Source organism: Ctenopharyngodon idella, chromosome 5, assembly GCF_019924925.1.
Source record: "Ctenopharyngodon idella isolate HZGC_01 chromosome 5, HZGC01, whole genome shotgun sequence".
Classification (NCBI taxonomy): domain Eukaryota; kingdom Metazoa; phylum Chordata; class Actinopteri; order Cypriniformes; family Xenocyprididae; genus Ctenopharyngodon; species Ctenopharyngodon idella.
Window position 1 is genome coordinate 18513354 of NC_067224.1, and position 23464 is coordinate 18536817.

The 23464-nt window shown below is 36.1% G+C and overlaps 1 long non-coding RNA gene across 1 annotated transcript in view; it reads left to right on the top strand.

Annotated features, from left to right (window-relative positions):
• LOC127512044 (uncharacterized) overlaps positions 1-23464 on the top strand; it is a 63595-nt gene that overhangs the window by 1828 nt on the left and 38303 nt on the right. The window contains exon 2 of the long non-coding RNA XR_007930122.1: positions 13967-14076. This is a non-coding gene — a long non-coding RNA (uncharacterized LOC127512044). The remainder of the gene's footprint in view (positions 1-13966; positions 14077-23464) is intronic.

Genomic DNA, 23464 nt, shown 5'->3' on the forward strand with positions numbered 1-23464 from the left:
GCATCGATCATTTCGGGATATATTTGGGGGCGGGGCCTTTCAAGTACACTTTCACTTCACAGCGCCGAACGTACTGGAACTTTCTCATGTCCGCCAGGGCGTTTGGGGACACACGTTTCAAAATGATCACGCTTTCACACACACTGGACTGAATGTGCTGTATTCACGCCTGTTTCAGTCCACACGTATCTGTAGGAAGAGTCAAGATCAACATTTTTTCCTGTTAGTAGTACACTTCGGAAGAATTGACACAGGCTCCGTACATTGCATATGCATAGGTTGCATATTAAGCACGTTGTCGTTTGCTGAACAATGCATTTTATTTAAAACAAGTGTGATAAATGAAAATGTATCTCATACTTAAATTAGTGGTAACAATTAACAAATTTTTGGAACGAAATTGTGAGTTAATAACTTTTCTGCTTCTGATTGGTTCACACTCGGGAGGCTGTTACCTGATTCGACGCTATCTCTAAAGCTCACGTCCTCACCATCAAAAACTATGCAGAATATTGAATTATTTAGAAGGTTATTATCAATATTAGAACTGAAATGTTAAAAAATTCTCAGGACAAGGGTATTATTCTAGAACGTCAGCTGGGGGCAAGTTGTCACGTTAAAAAAAAAAAATGCATAATTGTGTACAATTTAGCCTATTAATTACAATATTTGTTGGCCAAGACTATACGTTTTGGACGTTAACTTTTTATTTTTTTTTTTACTTCTTTTGTGTTTCTTTTGTACTGTTTATATTATCTGAAAATCCTATAATAGGCTGTGTAAGGCTATTGTGTAAAAATTTTAACTCTTAGATCTGTTTTCCTGTGCAATAACGGTGGAAATGTTATTATTTTAATATGTTTTTATTTATTTATTTTAAATAGAGGTAGGTCTATGTGTCTATACGGAAATTGAGTTATGACTTACCCACATGCAGAGAGATATTCACTGGTGTATAATAAAACTGTAGTTTTATAATGTTACCACACGAGGGAGTCCTTTCTTAAGATTTCAGTGCTGTTCGAGGGCAATACATGCAAATACAGCTACGAGTCAGTCAACAGTCATTTCATAGTGTTACGAGGATAATTCATGTGCTAAAAAATTAATACATTGCACCTCATTTATAAAATCAATTAATTAATAAACTGATTGCTAACCAGTTTACTAAATTCCATCCTTTATAATTACTGTTCAATAGTGTACAAAATATGCAAATAAAATGACCTATTTTTTAACAATTAGAATAATTTATAGTTATTTAATATACAAGTTTTCAGAATTGATGTTCTGTCATTAGAGCATCCGTGCTATTAAACTGTTGGTTTCAACTTAACTAACATTTCATCTTAATATTAATCTACATTTACATTCATGGCAAATGTTTTTATATAGCATCTTAAAAAACAATTAGGTTGTGTGGGTAGAAGGAAAGAAGTGAAGAGTTCAGTAAACCTCAAATGTCATTAAGAATACAGTATACAAGTGTTGTTAAATGTTTGAGAGAGGAAGGTTAAACCACAGCATTCGTGCTGTCACAATATTACTACACTGCTGTTTAGTGGGCTGCTTAAATATATTAGGTTAAGCTTTTCTGAAGCTTTTCATACATTTTTGTCTTTTTTGGGAACTTGTTCCACCATCTACCATTTATAATCGGTGAATAAATCTTTAAATAAACAACAGGGAAACTCTACTAATGTTCCATAACAAACCAAACAACAAATGTAAGCCAAGATAGACAATTTGCTAATACAAAAATGTCCGATTGGCTCTCAGTCGTACCTGAGGGACTTGAATGAATCAAGAAGGTTGTTTTATAAGCTGAAAATTATGACCGTATCTTAAAAAGAGTTTGCAGAGGAGCATTTCTAACAGGTTTAAGTTATGATGAAATAAACATTGTAATCTGGAATCCTTCACATTTATATAAAGTCAATGGGGGTCATTTAATCTAAGGTTACTTGTAGATTCTTTGTTTTAATAAAGAAAAAAGTGAAACAACTGCTTCTTAAATTATACAATTAGTTAAAATATCTCAAATGTACTGAAATGATACATTGGTCTTTTGGCTAGTAATCATGTATTTACAAATTGTAACAGCAGCCCTTACAAAACGTAATTTGGGTTGCAGTGTAACCTTATCGCCCATCAGCTTTCTGTGACACCTGGCTGATGCTATCAGGTGAGATAGGCATGTTGTTGAATGTGACCTCAGTGTTGGAATGACAGATTGTATTCTTGTGGTTGTTTCTCTTATCAAGTCAATACTAACCGCATGGTAAAATAAATAAAATTTGTCACACAGGTGTAGATTTTATGTCCACTGAAAGCACAGAATGTGATTCAGGGTTTTTAACCACCCACTTAATTTAGAAAACTTTAAACAAGTAAAGCATAATTTTCATTTTTCCAAATGTTTTAAAACATGCTGCAGATATACAGGTTGTTCACAAAGAATATAAAATGTAATGTACCATAATGTGATGTTTTTAATTGAAATAAAATTACGTAAGGTGATACTTGACAAAGCAATTTAGCTCATTATGAGTACTACATTAATATTGTTGCATTTCCTCAATTCTGATCAACAAAAGTCAGAATCAGTCAAACGAATCAAATCTTGTTGGACTGCAAGGCACAAACTAAAGGTTGTATTTGAATAGCCTTTGGACAGGTAAACAAAGTATATGGTTTTGGCTTTGTCTCTGCTTCCTTTCCTCAGTAATCCTTGCCATTTTCAAAAAAAGGATGTGTGCAAGGTTCCTGAATGTAAATTCATCCAAATAAATCCTCCAAATAACCTGAATGGTTAGTGCCACCACTTCAGATTCACTGGTCAGGAAAGGTCAGACCATCGTTCATTTGACATGGAAAATGACAGTGGACAGTGGTTTCAAAATCAATTTGCCTTAAAACCATTACCTCCTCTGGCAGCCCACCATGAAATTTGCCCACTGTTCCAATTGTGGCGTGCGCAGTCGCCTAACTTGTGCTTATCCTATAGTACAGTCCAGTCAGGTGATCTGTCAGTATTCAGATTTGAATTAGTCAAATAGGTTAAATGACACTTAGCAGTTTAATGCCAAGGGGTTAAATCTCAAACATGCCTTTAAACTACCAGTTCAAATGAGCACAACAGTATAAACACATATAGGCTTTTAGCTTTATGGAAATGTGGCTTTTAATAACAATCCCCTGTACATTACAATAGGCCCAAGTGTTTTAACAAATGTAATGTATTCACAAAAAGACAATTTTAGCTCTTGTGGGCGTCGTATGAACACATCGGTTATTACAGTCGCCACGGCAGTGTCGGCATTCACCACGCTCTGTATTTGCACAGCGGCCACAGCTATATATATATATCATAGATTGGAGTTGCTTACATGGGCTACTTTGGCTAATTGCCTGTGTTTTCCAGGTGTGACCCAACCAAAGGCACGTTATATTTAGTTTTACATGTGACATCTGTTGCGAGGGCTTGTTTGTTTTGTACGTGGTGCTGCTGGTATTCTGAGCGTCCCAGGTGGATAACTTTCCTTATTAAGCCTTTCGTATTTAAATGAAGCCACACGGCAGGGGTTTGTCGCAAGCCATTACACTCGCGAATCTTGTGATTGACACCCAGTATGCCTAAAACAAATATCAGCTATGAAGGGTACTTAAAGGTTTAAATATACTCGTGTCATGTTTCAATGAACAACACTCGCTGGTTCTAGGCTCTATTGTTTTCCGGGTATAAGTTGTGCCCTAATGAACTAGAGTTATTTTTATCATCCTGCAGACACTGTATATGTCTGTTCTTGTGAAAATAAAAATCTGTCAAGCACCTCTAAATCTGACTTCTTCAATCTAAGCAGTGTCCATTTTGTCCATCTATGGCAATAAATGGTTTCTTAAAGATCCCTCTTGGCCAATTGGCTACATCTTTCCCTTTTTATCTCGCACACTCTGGTCAATGTTTATTTGCTCTTCTGTCATCCCATTCAAAAGTAGATTTATCAGCAGGTGTGGGACACTTTCCATCACTTGACCCTTTAATTTCGCCGCACCGGTACTCGATTTGCAAACCCTTGGCTTTTTAACAGGCTCTTGGGACCAGCATCTGATAAAGAGCAGTGCTGGAAATCTTTTTCCAAGATGGTGCGAGATTCCAGAGGGGTCACGATGGAGGCTGGGGGGAAGGAAGCGCTGTCAAGTGAGGCCTCTTTGTAGTTGCCTTTGTTGCAGGTGTTCTGCCACTCACTATTATCCTCTGCTGTCTATTCATCATCTTTACCTGCGTGACATCTGCTAAACTAAGACACATTACTATCAGGATAGAGACTCTTGCACTAAAACTTAACACTTAACATGTTGGCTGGGTTTAACAGGACTGAGAATCAGAGAGGTTTGGCCTACACTCAGGTTTAAAGTGATTATCTGATAGTCAAACATCTGCAAATACTTCTTAAAGGATTAGTTCATTTTAAAATGAAAATTACCTTAAGATTTACTTACCCTCAAGCCATCCTAGGTGTATTTGACTTTCTTCTTTCTGATGAACACAATCAGAGTTATATTATTAAATATCCTGACGTGTCCAATCTTTAATGGCAGTGAACGGGACCAACGAGTATGAAGCTCAAGAAAGTGCATCCATCCATCATAAACATACTCCACACGGCTCTGGGGGTTAATAAAGGCCTTCTGAAGCGAAGCCATGCGTTTGTGTAAGAAAAATATCCATATTTAACAAGTTATAAAGTAAAATATCTAGCTTCCGCCAGACCGCGAAGTCAGTTATGCTTTTTCGTAAGTTGAATATGGAAGGCGCTCTGGTGGAAACTAGATATTTTACTTTATAACTTGTAAAATATGGATATTTTTCTTACACAAATGCATGGCTTCACCTCAAAAGGCCTTTATTAACCCCCTGGAGCCGTTTGGAGTACGTTTATGATGGATGGATGCACTTTCTTGAGCTTCATACTCATTCGTCCCGTTCACTGCCATTATAAAGATTGGATGCGTCAGGATATAATATAACTCCGATTGTGTTCATCAGAAAGAAGAAACTCAAATACACCTAGGATGGCTTGAGGGTGAGTAAATCTTAAAGTAATTTTCATTTTAAAGTGAACGAATCCTTTAAGAAGAGTCAAGACTGATCTGATAAGCAAAGGTTAATGATTTCAAACTCGTAGTAATTAAAGGGACATTCCAAACCTAAATGACTTTATTTATTCTGTGGAACATAAAAGAAGATATTTTGAGAACATGTCAGTGTCCCCCCCTCCCAATGGAAGTAAGTGGTCACCAAAACTGTTTGGTTACCAACATTCTTCAAAATATCTTCTTTTGTGTTTCACAGAAGAAAGAAAATCATACTGGTTTTGAATGACACAAGGGTACTTAAATGATGACTGAATTTTCACTTTTGGTGAACTATCCTTTAAACTTTTAAAAGCAGGGTTGAAGACTGACAAAGTAGTCACATAATTTTAACAGTAATTAATTATTGTTAACAATAATTTAAAATCGATATAGTCGCCATTAGCAAAAGTCTGAAAAAACTTACGTTCGTCCATATGTGAATATGTCCATTAGTCCATTAAACACTGCATGAGCCATGATGTCCGTTTCACAAAGAAATAACTCTTGTGTTCATAGTTCTTTTTTAATAAGTTGGTCAAAAAAAATTCATGAATAAGAATTGAACTTGTATGTTGGTTTCAATCAAACTCATAGGGGGAAAAAATGAAATATTTAACAAACATTGGTTGTTGTTTAACTTAGTGAGGTTCAGTTATGTTGATTCATGGAAACTTTGATTGGGAGTAGGCAATATTTTGGAATCACAATATTTTTAACACACATATTCTTGCAAAATGGAATATAGCACACACAATCAGGATCACTTCAATGCGAGCATCAAATAAGAACTAAATAGCTTCTGAACATCTGTTTTTATTGAGTGATTCTGTCATTTGTCTACTATTTGACTACTACATTAGTCATTTTCTTTAGTCTGGAGCCCTGAAAAGAGTGCGTTGGCTTCTCTGTCTTGCTTCAAATCAAGATGAGCTTGGCAATTTAAGCTCACAATGTGTTTTTAACTTGTCACACTGAATACTTTCAACTCCTGAGGGATGATGTCAGCAAAATACCTGACTACCACCAACGACCAACTAGCATCTGGGAGTAGTTAGAGCTACTTTATTCTCGCACCCTCAGTGTCAAGTGTGTGTGTGTGTGTGTGAACTGGGAAGACAGTAAATGTTAAAATGTCAGCAAACTCAGCACACATGCTATAGAAATTAAAACATATGAATCTGTGTAATATCTTTATGAACATCTGCAGTTTCCACACTTACACACACATATGCACAAAAGCAATTACACCTCGTGTCTGGCCCTCTGAGGACTTCTGCCGGATTAAGATATTGTTTTCCGAGAGTAAGACAGCACAAGACCGGTCAGTGTCTTGGGCCGTTCTGAACCATGTAATGAATACAGGCCATAGAGGAGAAGTTTCATGCATTAGCTAGTCATATCAGTGGAGATCTCAGGTTTTCAAAACACTTTAGGATGACATGAAGCTTGTGGTATGTGAGAAACTGTTTTGGCCTGACTTTCTATCTTAATTTGTCAGTCTCATATTCTCAGGGGCCAAACGCTGACTCCCAACGGCCATAAAGGAGTCTATTGAATCATCAAGGCACCAAATGGATGCCAAAAAAAGACAATTAATAAACGAGTGCACCCTAGTGACAAGTAAACCAAAACCTCTCTGAAAGGAAGATTACAGAATGAGGATCTGTCGTATCATCGACAACTTGAGCTAGTCTGCCTTTTGCATGCCATATACAGTAAACATTGAGCTTTTCCCTCTTTCATGATATGCCTGAGCACACAAGCTCTGTGCTCATTGGTATGCAATGGGTTTATCTGACAGGCATGCTTTGTCAGACACATGTGATTTGATACAATGTCTCTGGGCTTAGTTCGTTTTGGTGGTAATGACAGATTAGTCCCATGTAATTGCCTCTCAATTGACTGTAGACATAACAGTGCTTGTCTTTTTCTGACAGAAGCTCAGATGCCATATGAAGGCGCAGTGAATAAGTTAAGTGTTTACCCCTCTAAATTCACAGTTCAGGTATTCTGCTCAGCTTTGTTGAGCTGCCAGTGGCAGAATGACAGCTGCCCCATCTATAATTAATTTCTGATTCCTATGTACATAGACACCATTTCGTACATCCCTGCCCTCTCACGTTAGCATTCAGAAGGTAAATCTTTGTTTTCATTTTTCACCACTGGAAACACAATGAGGGATTTTTTGTTATACAGGACGGGTGTGTATGTAACTTTTTCACCTTATTTTATGCTCGTGATGACTTGTTGCAAGAAGAGAAGTCATCAGGTGAATGGCATTTGACATAAGGCCTTAGCAAACACTCACCTGCAACAACTAGTATTTGATAGAGGCTTTTTTTTCATCAGACTCATTCAGGATAAAGTTCAGTTATGAGCTTTGAAATCACTTTATATTGAGTTACAAGCAGCATGTTGTGCATTTGTGTCCATTTTAATCATTAATGGGCGTCAACACAGCAAACAAAAGTAGGCCTATGTTGTTCTAAGAACATTTTGCTAAGGTTCCCGTTAAGTTATGAAAAATATTATTTCTGAATAACCAACATGATCTCATGAGAACACGTGTATTTTTACGTAAAGTGTGGTTCTAATAAATGAACGTTTACTTACGTTTTCATACACAAAAACATACAATATTGACGTATTTATAGCACTAAAACGTAAAATACTTACGTACTGACAGCAATAAAACGTAAATTATACGTATCCAAGTGTGAATGTGTATGAATTCCCATGTATTAATATTTAAATCGTGGTATTGTTTTGATTTTGTTGTATTCAGTTGTCATATGAATACGTGTTTTACCATTTATTAAATGCAGTTAAAAAAGAACATTTCTGTTCGTGACTTGTGCTGCAAACTCGTTTCGGAGGATTACATAATGTTAAACACGACTACACTTTAAAACCTTAAAATGAACAACATTTCTGTAATTGTTTAACCATTTGTAATAATTAGTTTGCTTGCTGTAACACAAAAGGTGTTTTCTCCTATGCAGCGACTGACAATACAACAATAAGATACACCAAAACACAACATAAATTCACAAATCACAACAATTTTATTTGTTCGCTGTATTCCAAATCTTTAGAATACATATGTTTGCAAGGAACAGATCCAAATTCAGCCCTTTTATCCGGCAATCTTCATCTTCATTCTACGCAGCGACCATCACAGTCAAAGCCCGCGCTCGTTATGATTCAAATTTAAAAGTTGCGCTGATATCGAACGCTCATTGGTTCTCACCTGCTTCGTCACAGGATTGCGACATGTCGTGTTTCAGACTGACATTTGCGGTGCGTTCCAAACGGGATATATCGCCCTCTGAAGGGCACTTCGGAGTGAAAACAGTCATGGCCGCCATATTGAAGGGTCGTTCCAAACCGAAGTGCTCAAAACTGGCCACTTCAAAGGGCCCTTCGGAATGAATGATTTTGAAGGGTACAACTGATGGACACTTCGGGCCCCCATGATCCTTTGCACAGTGAAGTTGTTTGACGTCACAGAATGGGTACAGGAGGCTCGGAGTTCGATTTTACCTATAAATGTATGTATAGTATTTTTCTATACTACTGTAATATTTATACGAGTTAGATTTGAACATTATTATGGTCAAAATCACATTGTACTTCAATAAAAATACTTTACAGCTCCCTTTATCAGTTCATTCAAATGTTTCAAATACATAGACACAATATACAATATGGTGCGATAAACCAAAAATAAATAAATAAACTAACGTTAAACAAAGGGCGCAGCTTACACAATCTACTCTTCCTTGATTGTCTCATTAAGATGACGCAGAAGTGCGTTCCAAAAAAAGAGTTTTTTGACCCCTACACCCTTCTTCGAAGCTCTCACTCTGGAGGGTAAACCCTTTGAAGGGATTAGGGCATAGGGATGAGCCCTTCCGAATGGAACGTAGGGTTGAAATGACTTTTGAAATGAGTGCGCGCCTTCACAGATGACAGATTCATATTTTAATGGATTAATAATTTAAATTGAGCTCTGTACCCCATAAAAAAACCCATTACCGCCAGAGAGGGCTGCGACTGCAACTCATCATCATTTGAACTACTTTTGGTACGACTTTTTACATTTTCTTTTATTCATAAAAGTAGTTTTAAGAAATGGTTAGGGGTAGGTGTAGGATTAGCGGCTCAAAATATAGTTTTAATGCTAGGGCTATATTGTTACTAAAATTGTCATTTTCCTACACATTTCTGTCAATCATGTTTTATTCTTTTAATATTCTGTATAAAATGGGTAGGTTTGGGGTGGGGTTTAGGGATCTTACATTTATCTATACAATGATAAAAGCGAAATTATACATATTTTTATTTTACGAAAGATTCGTAAATATTTTACGTTTTTTTCGCTGTAAAAACGTAATAATGCTACGTTTAAATGCTGCCAATACGTCCATATTGTACGTTTCAGCACCTATCCAAACGTACAAAAATGTACGTTTTGTGTCTTTGAAAGTTACGTATTAATACCTAACGTTACGTATTAACAATGAGACCAGACTGGAATAACAGTCAAGATGTTAAAGGGATAGTTCACCCAAAAATGAAAATTCTGTCATCATTTACTAACCCTCAAGTTGTTCCAAACCTGTATAAATTTCTTTGTTCTGTTGAACACAAAGGAAGATATTTTGAAGAATGTGGGAAACTGAACAGTTTTGGGGCACCATTGACTTCCAACAAAGAAATTTATATTGAACAACTTGAGGGTGAGTAAATGATGACAGAATTTTCATTTTTGGGTGAACTATCCCTTTAAGGGAATGTTCCATTTTATCATTTTGCAAACATTAGAGGAATTTTACTTTTAAATGTTCTCTGAACATTTTAAAACAGTTACAGTAATTACGAACGTCCAACTAAAATGTTTCAGGAAAAAAAAAAACATTCCATGAACAATGTATATAAAATTTTTGTGCTAACATCTTGGACAACATTAAAGACTATACAAGGTTCTATTCACGTTACTGGAAGAACGTTTGTTCATAACTTTGAGAGAACCTTGCCAAAGATCTGATAACATTCCCTGTTAGCTGGGAAATGTGCTGCAGTCTTTCTCATCTAATGAATATGCATGTACATATAATTTATATTCATAAAGCAGTGCTGTGATCTTTAATTGATCTCTTCTTTAAAAATAATAATAAAAAAGTTCATGCCATGGGGTCAGAGTATTTTGTAAGCAGTTCACAATGTTATTTCCCATTGTCAGTCAGTTTTTTGTCGATAAATCAAACACGTGAATGTTCTAAATCTGTAAGATGAACGGTATTTAGAGGGCAGCTGCCCCTCAATGGAAACTAACGATAAAAGGTGACACCTGTTTTCAATGAAACAACAGGTCCGTTCTCCAACTTGTGCAAAATAATAAAATCGTTCTGGCACAAAAAGCAATCATATACTCTCCATCATAAATGCATGGGAGATTCTGACAGAGTTCAGGCATGGTACGCTAGCTAGCTCTGTTAGAAAAGGCCTTGGATTTACTAAAGTCCAATGCATTGGCAAGTAACAAAAAAATCCAGCTGACGTTCACTCATATGTGACGTAGAATTCAATTAATTTCAGTAAATGAAGATAATGCAGGCTGTTTTCATTTGTAGACATATATTTAAACATCACGGCTGAGCACATTTTCAAGTAGGATTGGCCCAAGCATAATATTTGTAACAACCCGCACTGGATTGGCGAGTTGTTTCTATGCAGGCTATATATAGCGTTAAGTGCTGGTAGGCTATTCAGTTCATTGTGATTTTTTTTTTTTTTTTTTTTTTTTTTTTTTTGAACAAAACATAAAAAGAGAAATTATGTGCTAGCTAGTTCCAACCTGTCCGCCCTTAACAAGAGAGAGTGTTTCCATACTGTTGAAACAACAACACCCTCTTGAAACAAATTTGGCATATGACTGATATGAGTGATTTGTGTTTCTCAATGAAAGGTGTTGCAAAGTTAATACTTTCTCTACCGCATTCTGCTGATTGACAGACTTGAATAGAGTTCCCATTCTGAGCTTCATTTGTTGACCTAAATACAAGCTGTGGGTGCACCTGTGTAGTTTATCATTAGTGTTTTATCTAAAATGTTTCTTCGCGGTTGGTTGCTTACCTAAAGAATACAATAATGGGGTATTTTGAATGTTTGGAGATTTAAAATTCTTTGTGCCTCTGTTACAATTTTTTGAAATTTATTTCATTGTATTTGAAACACACTGAAAAAATATTTAACACTGAATATTTAAAATACTGTATTCACATTTTGTTGTGAAAGACATTACTGCATTGCATTGTTGAATAATAGTGTAAATGGTTAGTGTTTTACTCTTATGTCTGATCATGACTATGCAAATCATTTTGTTTAATGTTAAATAATGTTTTTGACTTGAATAAAACGTCCAGCATGATTTATCGCGATTAAATCGCATGCGATTTGGCAAAGGCTGCGATTATTTAATGCGCAGCTTGTCAGAGCTGTATGGCTCTGTGATCAGTAGTAAATGCTTCTCCATCTGAAAGACCGAGGGCGCTCTTGCGCAGAAACTGAACATATGCCCTGCTGCCACAGAAGAAGATAACACGCCTCATATCACTGTAGCTGAATAAACAGAAGATTTTAACGCTTTGATTGATTAAACATGACTAATAAATATACGACTGCCTTATTCTATGTAAGAAGCCACATCGTCTCACAGAACGTTTAACTGTCGTTATGAAGTGAGTTTGGGGTAAAAACATGTTATTAAATGTTGCCTTTTGTTGGACAAGATGTTAATAAATGCTTCTTATGTCTGGAAAGATGTTTGATGCGTGTTGCTTTTTCAAATGTACATTATAAGCGATTCAAACTCGCAGTGCTTTCAGATGGATTAGCATTTGGAGCCATACTTCATTGACAAGCTGCGCATAAAAAATAATCGCAGCCTTTGCGATTTCATAATCACACTAAGAATCGCGTTTAAGTTCAATGTTATTTTATAATTTATAGTTAAGGCTGAGTGCTTGTTATTGACACAAATAGATATCAACAATCAGCACAATTAGCAACTATTAATTATATATACAGTACAGTTGTCATTTAATTGTAATAAATTATTGAACTACTAAGGTAAAAATTACTGCGAAAAAGCAAGCAATTTATGAAATCTAGCAATATACTGTAAATTTACAGTACAGATATGTACAGTGTTAAAATCACTTTGCCTTTCAATTTTCAAGAGTTAAAAAATCTTGTTTCACTATCAGTATTAAAGGGATAGTTCACCCAAAAATGAAAATTTGATGTTTATCTGCTTACCCCCAAGGCATCCAAGATGTAGGTGACTTTGTTTCTTCAGTAGAACACAAATGATTTTTAACTCCAACCGTTGCGGTCTGTCAGTCGTATAATGCATGTCAATGGGAACACCATCTATAAGAGTCAAAAAAAACATGCACAGACAAATCCAAATTAAACCCTGCGGCTCGTGACGACACATTGATGTCCTAAGACACGAAACGATCGGTTTGTGCGAGAAACCGAACAGTATTTATATCATTTTTTACCTCTAATACACCACTATGTCCAACTGCCTTGAGCGCACGCACGGCATCTGGTGCGTGAGGTGTGTACGCGCTCTGGCGTAGTTTAAAGGATTAGTCCACTTTCAAATAAAATTTTCCTGATAATTTACTCACCCCCATGTCATCCAAGATGTTCATGTCTTTCTTTCTTTGGTCGAAAAGAAATTAAGGTTTTTGATAAAAACATTCCAGGATTATTCTCCTTATAGTGGACTTCAATGGTCTCTCCAAATGGTTGAAGGTCAAAATTAAAGTTTCAGTGCAGCTTCAAAGGGCTTTAAACGATACCAGACGAGGAATAAAGGTCTTATCTAGCGAAACGATCGGTCATTTTCTAAAAAAATGCAACTGTATATGCTTTATAAACACAAATGATCGCCTTGCATGTGCTTCCGCTTTCCATATTCTTTTAAAAAGCTTACGTTTGGAGAGACCATTGAAGTCCACTATAAGGAGAATAATCCTGGAATGTTTTCATCAAAAACCTTAATTTCTTTTCGACTGAAGAAAGAAAGACATGAACATCTTGGATGACATGGGGGTGAGTAAATTATCAGGAAAATTTTATTTGAAAGTGGACTAATCCTTTAAACTACGCCAGAGCGCGTACACACCTCACGCACTGGATGCCGTGCGTGCGCTCAAGGCAGTTGGACATAGTGGTGTATTAGAGGTAAAAAATGATATAAATACTGTTCGGTTTCTCGCACAAACCGATCGTTTCGTGTCTTAGGACATCAATGTGTCGTCACGAGCCGCAGGGTTTAATTTGGATTTGTCTGTGAATATTTTTTTTGACTCTTACAGATGGTGTTCCCATTGACATGCATTATACGACTGACAGACTGCAACGGTTGGAGTTAAAAATCATCATTTGTGTTCTACTGAAGAAACAAAGTCACCTACATCTTGGATGCCTTGGGGGTAAGCAGATAAACATCTAATTTTCATTTTTGGGTGAACTATGTTGTTTTATTATCAGTATTATTATCAGATATCGGTTATATTAGTATCAGTTTATTTCTGTTCATTTGGTATTTTAATGATCTGTTGTGATTCTGTTGTAAACTGTGGTTGACGACATCAAGACAAAAAGCAACCTTTTTCTTTGCATAAGATTCTTTTAAACGGTCACCTAACATACTGGTCAAGGTCAAATCCATGAAGTCACAAACTGAATACAGTGGACCCCCATCCTGCTCAAGCTGATTATCTTTTCCTCTCCTTTTACCAAGCAGCAACATCCCCTTGCAGCAAGATCTCAAGTGTCCAAACTCCAAACAGTCCTTATGAGCTTTTATCCTGCCTTTCAATGGCCGTGGCGCTCTACAAGTCTCAACTTCACCTGGTAAGTGTGCACAAACACAGAGAGAAACTTCCCCCGATTGTCTGATAACAACAGATCTGCTCTCCACAGTCTGATTCAAAGTTTACGCTGTCAAGATTTTATCATTAATCATATCGGCCCTGTCACACATTACTTTTATTTCCCATCCGAGTCACAAGTTATCACAGGCATCAAATTTAAGGGTTGCGCTGACTTGTTGTTTCCCAATCACTGATCCGCGAAACTCTTTTACAATGTTTGGTTACAGTTTGGTCCCACTTTATATTAGGTGTCTTTAACTACTATGTGCGAACATTTAAAACAATCATTTGATACAATGCACTTATTATGTACATACATTTTTTTTTTTTTTTTTACATTGTACTTATATTTTAAAAATGACCTGCATGTAATTACAGCTGTAATTAATTTATGTACTTCATAATTACACTGTTGAGCCTTATTCTCTTACATGTTAACCCATCCTTAAACCTACCCATACCACCAAACCTGTCCCCAACCTTACCCGTATCCCACCTCAATAGCAGCAAAAGTGTTTTGGGTTACACTTTATTGTGTTAGGGTTCAGGTAAGTAGAATAAGTTGACATGTAGCTGCAAAGTTACGTAAAATCAGTAGAATGTCTGTTAGGGAACCATCAAAATGAAATGTTAACCGATATTAGGCAGACAGTCTACTAATACTCTAGTGGCTTGTAGGTGACATGTAGTTGCAAAGTTTCTTATAGTTAGTCAAATGTATAAAAATCGACTATCGAAATAAAGTGTTACCGTGTTTTGCAATGCAATATGAACACAATAATATTCTGTACGTATTTTATTTATTTTTTTATGTAAGTAGTTAAGGATACTTATGTAAATGTAAAGTGTGACACTTTATTTTAAGGTGTCCTTATTACAGTGTAATTACACAAACGAGTATTGAGTAAAAATGAATTAACAATATGTACTTGTTTGTACTTGTTTGGTTTATGGTTAGTTGCTTGTAATTAAAATATTTTTTTTTTTGGAATATTTATATACATTTTTTTTTTTTTTTTAATTCATGTGTCCTTGTAATCCTTAATCAAAACAGCTTCCCCTACCTCATGCAGCCATATCTCTTCTCATCTCTGATGATGATACTGGCACGAGGACAGGATAAGCTGTCACTCACATGAGATTACAAAAAATATATATAAGTTATTATAAGATAAGTTTATAAGATAAGTTTGGCTCATTGTCTAGCCCACAGATGTCAAGTTTTAATGATATATCCTACTATAAAATAATTTACGCTGACTGTCAAGATCTTGTCAAATAACCGTGCACTACTAATTTGAGAAAAAAAAAGTCATTATGTTTTATTTTTTCTTGTGAGATTATAGGTCATAGAGTGAGATAAGACCCAGAGTCAGTCACATTCACATTATATCTGTACAGTGTATTAGTGCTGTATTCATTAACACTCAGTTCACATAGAGTTCACTGTGCGCGGGCAGAACCAAGGAATCGTGGGTCACGGGGGTTGACTTTCAGTTAAACCACAAAAGATGGGTTGACTAAATATAATGGTTAAAATGAATATGATTAAAGCTATAGAGTATGGAATGTTAGCATGTCAGTGTGGATGGACCTAAAATGCTAATGTAGAATTGCTAAGAATGACAGTCTCAAGAGACACATTGAACATTAGCGCAGTGATGAAAACGAATGAATGAACGAGTGATCTGGAATGTTTGGGGATCATATACGAGTCAATGCAAGTCCCCCAAGAAATCACAATCCACCCACTGAAATGAAGGAATCCAATCCAAGAGTGCTTAGACAGGCGCCATTTTTTCTAAACAGTGATTAAGTTCTATCGAATATCAGCACGGATCTTAAGTGCTTTTCTGATGAAAGGTCTCCCGTCTTGATCCTCCTCATATAAACTTGTGAAATTGGATCTTTCAAGTACTTGGATAACTATTTAGCTTTTGCAAGGTAACCATTAGACAACTTCAACACACGCTGAAACCTCTTTACCTAGTGAAAATCTCCTCTAAACCTTTTTTTTGTTTGCCCCTCAGGCATCACTCACAAGGTTTCACTGACAGCTACAAAGACTGGAATTTGTGGCCGTTGATCCGGTAGCATAACAGTACTTTTTTTTCTTCTTTTTTTTTTTTACAAAGCAATTTCTAAACAAATGTCTTTAAATTGAGTGGTTCTGTAACCCCGGCAGGCCTCATTCGTTCCTAGGGCAACAATTACTCCCCGTAGACTTTGCTAATCCTGAAATATGGACCTGTGACTAATGTTGGAATTTAGCAAGAAATCAGCTCTTGTTTCACGAGGCTTTATTGGAATAAAGCATGATGCGGTTTGTGTGATGAATGCGTCCAGGCAAAGTGACTGGGCTGGGCCGGGCCTCGGCCTCCTTGTCTTTCACTATCACTTTAGTGCTAGTGCTGATTGGAAGTGTCACAGAAGCATGTAACAAGCCTCTTCAGCTCATTGCCAAAGAGATAAGTTGTCATGTCAACAGCAATTCTATACAACGTACTTCTGAGATCTGCTAGATGTGTTTTCCTTTAGAAAAAGCATAAAGAGTTTTTTCTTTCTTTCTTTCTTTTTCCCAGTGTCCTTGAACCTAGTCTACTGTAACTATAACTGAGGCGGATGTTGAGTAAAATGTGTATTTTATTTTGTGTTTGAGGCATTTTAAGCTGGCAAACAGGAACAAAGAAAGTGGCACGAAATGCTAGCAATAACAACATTCTGTGGAAAAACTAAACATATTAATAACATAAAAATATTATAATAAACATAAAAACAACAGAATTTTAAGAAAAAATCACAATGCACACAATTCTTACATATACAATAAAGTTGCAGTTACATTAGTGGAATTTTGCATGCAAAAAATACATGAAGCAAAGCCCACACTTGCAAACCAGGCATCTTTCTGTGGGTGAACCCATTGCGAAATACCAGATTGTGTGGATTCCAATTTAAATGACTGGATTTCGCCCACGAAAATTTGCCAAACAACAGTAAATGTGACCGTACCTTAAGTTATGTGTGCTGTCAATTTCAGTATTGCCATTTATTTTTAAAGCTATTTCTTAACTGATACAGTGCCAGTGCTAGTTTGTAATTCTGTGGAAAGTTGACAGACCAACAACGTTACACTATATTCTTTGAAGAAAAACTGTCATTTTTCCTAAAATAACTGACATGACGTGTACTGTTTTGGTCATCCAAAGTGACTTGAAGCACACTTATTGCATGGGCAGCTTTGCCTTTCTCTCAAGGGCACAAAGATGACAGTTCCTGGATCACCATTACATGGAAATGAATCTACTTTAAACTTTTACATTAGCAAAATCTCAAATATTTGATTACATCACATTACTGACACCTGCTTATATAGTAAACTAATCTATTTTGAAACCACTGTAGTACAATTACTTAGAATTTTTGTATTATTTATTTTGCATATTTATTGTATAATTATTTCTTTTTAATTATTTACGGTGTTGTTAATTGATCTTTGTGTGTTTCTCTCTCTCTCTCTCTGTGTGTGTGTGTGTGTGGTTCAGGTAAACCATATATTATGTGAAATGTCCCCACAGAGATATCAGAAATCCTTGTCCTTGTGGGTACATTTTTTGGTCCCCATTAGGAAAACAGCTTATAAATCATAGAAAAAACATCAAGTGATGTTTTATGAAAATGTAAAAATGCAGAAAGTTTTCTGTGATGGGTAGATTTAGGGGTAGGTTTCAGGTTAGAGGGTTATAATATACAGTTTGTACAGTATAAAAATCATTATGTCTATGAAAAGTTCCCATAAAACATGAAAACCCAAATAGATTGGGTTCAATTAGAATTAGAAACACACTAGTTAATTGGTATAATATGTATTTTGTGATTAATATGTATAAATGAATGATTTTTTTTTTTTTTTTGCTCAATTGAGAATTTTCTAAGAATTAAAAAAGAGGAAGAATGTCATGGATTATATCTGTTAAAGCAGGTTCATTTTTATGCTAAATACTTACTGTTTATTTTTTTTATTCAATTTAATTCATTTTTTGTTTTAACTGCAACTACCAGTGGAGTAAAAATATATTTCTGAGAAGGTGTTAGACATCTTGACCTTGTTTTTACACATCCATGAAAAAAACTCAATAGCTGAATAATGAACTGAACAGCTAAACAGTGTTTGTTGGTAAATACTGATTTCTGATAAAGAGAATGTACCTCTTAAAATTGTCTGTTACATAAACAAGGGCTGCCTGTATTTGTATAGACAAACTTTATAATCTTGTTTCAAAGATAAACTGTAACCGATGACAAAACAACACACAACAGGTAAGATGATTCCAGGGCTGCACTGCTCTCATTTGTGGATGTTTTCCATTGTCTAGTCTTCCTTTAAAAGTCATAATCAGTAAAATAATATAGTATATAGTAAAACAATGTAGTACAGTCTATACTATAAATAGCACCATTATACCCATATTTATTTTATTTAAATATACTATATAACAAATGTAATATATAAAAACGTATACATTCCAAATGGTTTATTGAAACAAAAATCTCATTTAAATATAAATAGACATTTGCACCTTAAATGATTCATTACTCTTGCACGCATGTCATTTCACTAAACTCACATAGTATATTCCAACCAAAAATTAATGCCACAAAATATACCTCAGCACAGCTTGATATCATTTGGCCTTTTATAGACCATTTCAAGCTCAAATATGAACTCTAGGAAGTCTTAATAATTCCCCAGAGGTTGTTCTCCTAGTGAGGAAAAAGAGTTTGTTCTATCATTCCCAAAGTGCTTAAGCATATGTATCCCATTTATGGCTGATGTTCTGTTCACATTGTTCATACCATCAGTCCAAGACCAGCTTTTCTCATTGTTCTACGCAAATCATACATTGTTTTTTTATATTTCAGTCATATTTGCACTGTCATTATTACTTAAAAAATAGCATGGTCATTATTTATTCAGTCAATTAGTGAAACTGCCACAAAGTGCTGAGATTGTGGTTTTGTGAAATGTGTTTTTCCGTCAGTGTTTTGCCTTTAAACCTCTTATGTGTCTTATCTACCAGCTGACTGAGAACTGCAGAACACCGCCTGTATTTATCTCTATGTTGTGTTTTCAGCTTTGATCCTGAATTACATTTTGCACCCGTACCAGAACAGCTATCAGGGCAATCGCGAAAGTAGACAGAATCGCAGGACATGAGGACAGCTAGAACATCCACAAACAAAATTACATCATGCCACCACACGGCCTCCACCACTGACCCACTGCATGCATGGGTGTAAAGATCTTCAAAGCCTGTCAAATGTCTGGAGGCATTAATCAGAGCGGCGGTGCAGCAGGTATCTTTACAAGAGCTCACATTCACTGCTCAAAGCATGAGGAAGAGGAGGGTTCATGGTTCGGCCATGGACTTGACAGATGGAGCCGGTCTCCGTGCACTTCCTTGTGTCTGATTGGTCATTTCTTTCTTGAGAAAGTCCCTGCATTCTTTCAGTGGTGGTGTATCTATCACAGCGATGAAGCATGGCAAAATACTTTTGGATGCAGGTGTTGTTTGCTGCATTTTGGCACATCAGAGAGGTTACCTGAGAAACTGTTGATCGAACGCGAGATTCTGACCATAAGGGAACTTTTTCAGGGACTGTGATTAAATTCACGCCTCTGTTAACAAGATAGAGGCGTTTTGATCTTAAACTTTGCTTAGTTGAGCATTTTTAGTGGTGTGAGTGGAAACATCAGCATTGCAGTCACCCATGATGCATCTGATCAAGAAAGTGGCCATCTACCATTGTGTTATCTCTGTTCTGTATCGTTTCTCTGCAATATTATCAACTCTTATCTACACTATTATACAATGTGGGTTAATGCCCGTATATTTAGTCATTCTAGTGGTCATCTGGGGAAATTTAGCACAATCTTTCCCAACAATCTTGCAGTTTATAACATTCTGTAGTTGATGTGATTCCAAAAGATACAGACGCAACTGCAACTGACTCACTTAAGATGTTATCTTAATACACTGGCTGCTTTAAATCATCACACCATCATCACAACGAGCACCTGTAACGTGACGGGACACATACGCCTACACATTTACAGCTTAAACAAAGAGTTTATGTGTGATGTGAACGGGACCAGTCTAAACTTTTCCTCTAGCTGATAAAAACGAAACTGCTTTACGAAAAAATATGCAGTCCAGGTAGACACAATAAATGCCGCAGTGGGCCTTTGAAATCCTGCACTTTGAGGTGCAGTGTGGGTAAGATGTCACACATTTTGAGAACACATGTTCCGTATGGTTGTGTGATTTGGTTTAGAGGACGCGCACATGAGTCTCGACTACCTGCTGTGTGACGGATGGTCTGGTATTTCTACATGTGAAAGATCTGCATTTTATTGATGGCTTGATGAGTCCTCAGTCCCCTCCTTGGAAATGTGTCATGAGTATGCATACTTGCACCTTTCTCCTAAGCCCACCCATATTGTCAGAAATACTGAGTAAAATTTCTCTCTCTCTCTCTCTCTCTCTCTCTCTCTCCCTTAATAGATTATTCTGGCAAATTCTGAGACATGAGAATTAGTGTTGGGTAAGCTACTTTGAAACTGTAGTTTCCTAAACTATATACAAGTTACTCATATTTTGAAATAGCTAACCACATTGATGCTATTTAAAGCGATAGTTCACCCAAAAATGACAAATCTGTCATCATTTAATCACCCTCATGTTGTTCCAGTGTGCATTTGTTTTCAGAACGCATAGGATATACTGTAAAGAACATTGGGAACCAAACAACATTTGAGCCCACAGAAGGGGGAAAAAAAAGTAGAATTTAGTTAGCTACTTCAAATTAGGCCTATTTTCTTTTTTATATATATATTTATTACCTTATTATCTTTTAGATTTATTTTGTTTTTAAAGTATCAACTTGTATAATTTAATCAGAGCCATATTTGTCTTTCACAAAAACAGTTGGGTTTTTTTTTAATAAAACATCTCAAATAGGGTGACAGCATTCAATTTAAACAGATAATTACTTGAAGAGATTTACTTCAAATACAACTAAATAAAACTAGAATACAGAAATCGAATTATGAACTGCAGCATTTAAAGGGTTAGTTCACCCAAAAGTGAATTCTGTCATTAATTACTCACCCTCATGTCATTCCAAACCCTTAAGACCTTCATCTTCAGAACACAAATTAAGATATTTTTGATAAAATCCGATGGCTCAGTGAGGCCTGCATTGACAGCAAGTTAATTTAGACTTTCAAACGCCCAGAAATATGTCTATACTAAAGACATATTTAAAACAGTTCATGTGACTAAAGTGGTTCAACCTTAATGTTATGAAGCGACGAGAATACTTTTTGTGCGCCAAAAAAAAACAATATAACGACTTTATTCAACAATATTTAGTGATGGGCGATTTCAAAACACTGCTTCATGAAGCTTCGAAGCTTTACGATCTTTTGTTTCGAATCAGTGGTTTGGAGAGTGTATCAATCAATCTCAAACTGCCAAAGTCACGTCAACCATTGAAATTTTGAAACACTTATGAAATCATGTAACTGAAATCAAGTGACTTTGACAGTTTGAGATTGTTTGATACACGCTCCGAACCACTGATTTGAAACAAAATCATTCAAAAATATGATTTACTGATTCGATTCCAACCACGGCACTAGGTTGTCTCATTATAGTGTAATATTTAGTTAAACGGTTAGTTCACCCAAAAATGAAAATTCTGTCATTAATTACTCACCCTCATGTCGTTCCACACCCATAAGACCTTCGCTCATCTTCAGAACACAAATTAAGATATTTTTTTATGAAATCCGATGGCTCAGTGAGGCCTGCATTGACAGCAAGTTAATTTAGACTTTCAAATGGCCAGAAAGGTACTAAAGACATATATAAAATGGTTCATGTGACTACAGTGGTTCAACCTTAAAGCTGCAGTCCGTAATTTTTTGGGTTAAAAATGATCCAAAATCAATTTTTGAGTACATAACCAGCCAGTGTTCAAAACTATCTCCTTACCTTAGCTCGATTCACAACGGTAAGCTTGTAATAGTGTTTTATAATTAATCGATACTGCAGGAAATTCGAGCATGCAGCAGTTCATCTTTGCATCATTACGTCACATCTGTTTACATAAAGAAGGAGTCCCAGCTAGACTATGCATTTAGGATGCTACTGGTAGCGGATCATTTATAGCCTTTTCTCACAGCAGCTGCAATAATTAAACTTATCATTTTGATGGTGAATTGTAATCCAGAAAGGTCCTAATGACAATCATCAGTGACAACTGGAGATTCACCCGTAGTCAAAAAGCAAAAGACTTCGGACTGCGGAGTGGCTACAGAAATTGAAATCTACAGGTAACGCTAACACAAACTAAATACACAATCACGCAATGCTGATGTTGTTAACATTAACAATTTGAGAACAAAGTATAACAACAATACTAATTTGCACGGTTGGATGCAATATGAGCTAATAGCAATATGAGCTATTGGTGTTAGATTTAAACACCATTGGCAGCGCGATTTATTGTAGGCCTAATGCTTTTTCCCTTAGTTGGTCAGAACAAAAGTGGCAGACATGTTACTTACTTGTTCAGATGACATTTTCTGGTGAAAATTCCTACATTGGTCATACTTCAAGACTACAATCTGTGATTCCGAAGCAGAGTCCTGCACGCGGGTGGATACCCAACGGGTGACCCGCCAAATTTTATGTAACAGGTGGAATAATATTTACATGTCGGGTGCGGGTCCAATAGCCAAGACTATTCCAACTGAATTCTATGCATTTGACAGCTGCTTTCAAATGGTCCCGTGCTTATTTGTGTTCATGCTCTGTCTGAAGACTGTGAAAGGCTTCTAATTACAGCAGGATTTGCAGCGCTGAGCATTGTAGCCAAACGCGTTGCATCTGATTGAAAGCTATAGTGATTTTTAAAGGAGCGCACTTTGCTCGCTTTATGTATTTAATATAGGCTATTTACAATTTGAATAAAAGTTTTAGAATATTTTTCGCGCTGCTACAAAGAGGACCAGCGGCCAGGTGAACACTGCTTAGTTTCAGAAGAGACAACCGCGTTTAAATATGAATCTGCTAAAATATTTGAGATTGAACCGTTTAGAAAAGCGTGTTTGATTTGATCCTTCTTTTTGGCTTGTGCTGCTGTAAAGCTGCATGCACAACACAATATGTTATTAAAACTGTGATATGATGTAGCATTTTGTGTGCCCTACAACATGATAAAAATCTTACTTAGCTTGTTACTAGAAAAGCTACACTTTTGAAAACGCTATTTGAGTAAGTAATGTCTCTATTTTCAGT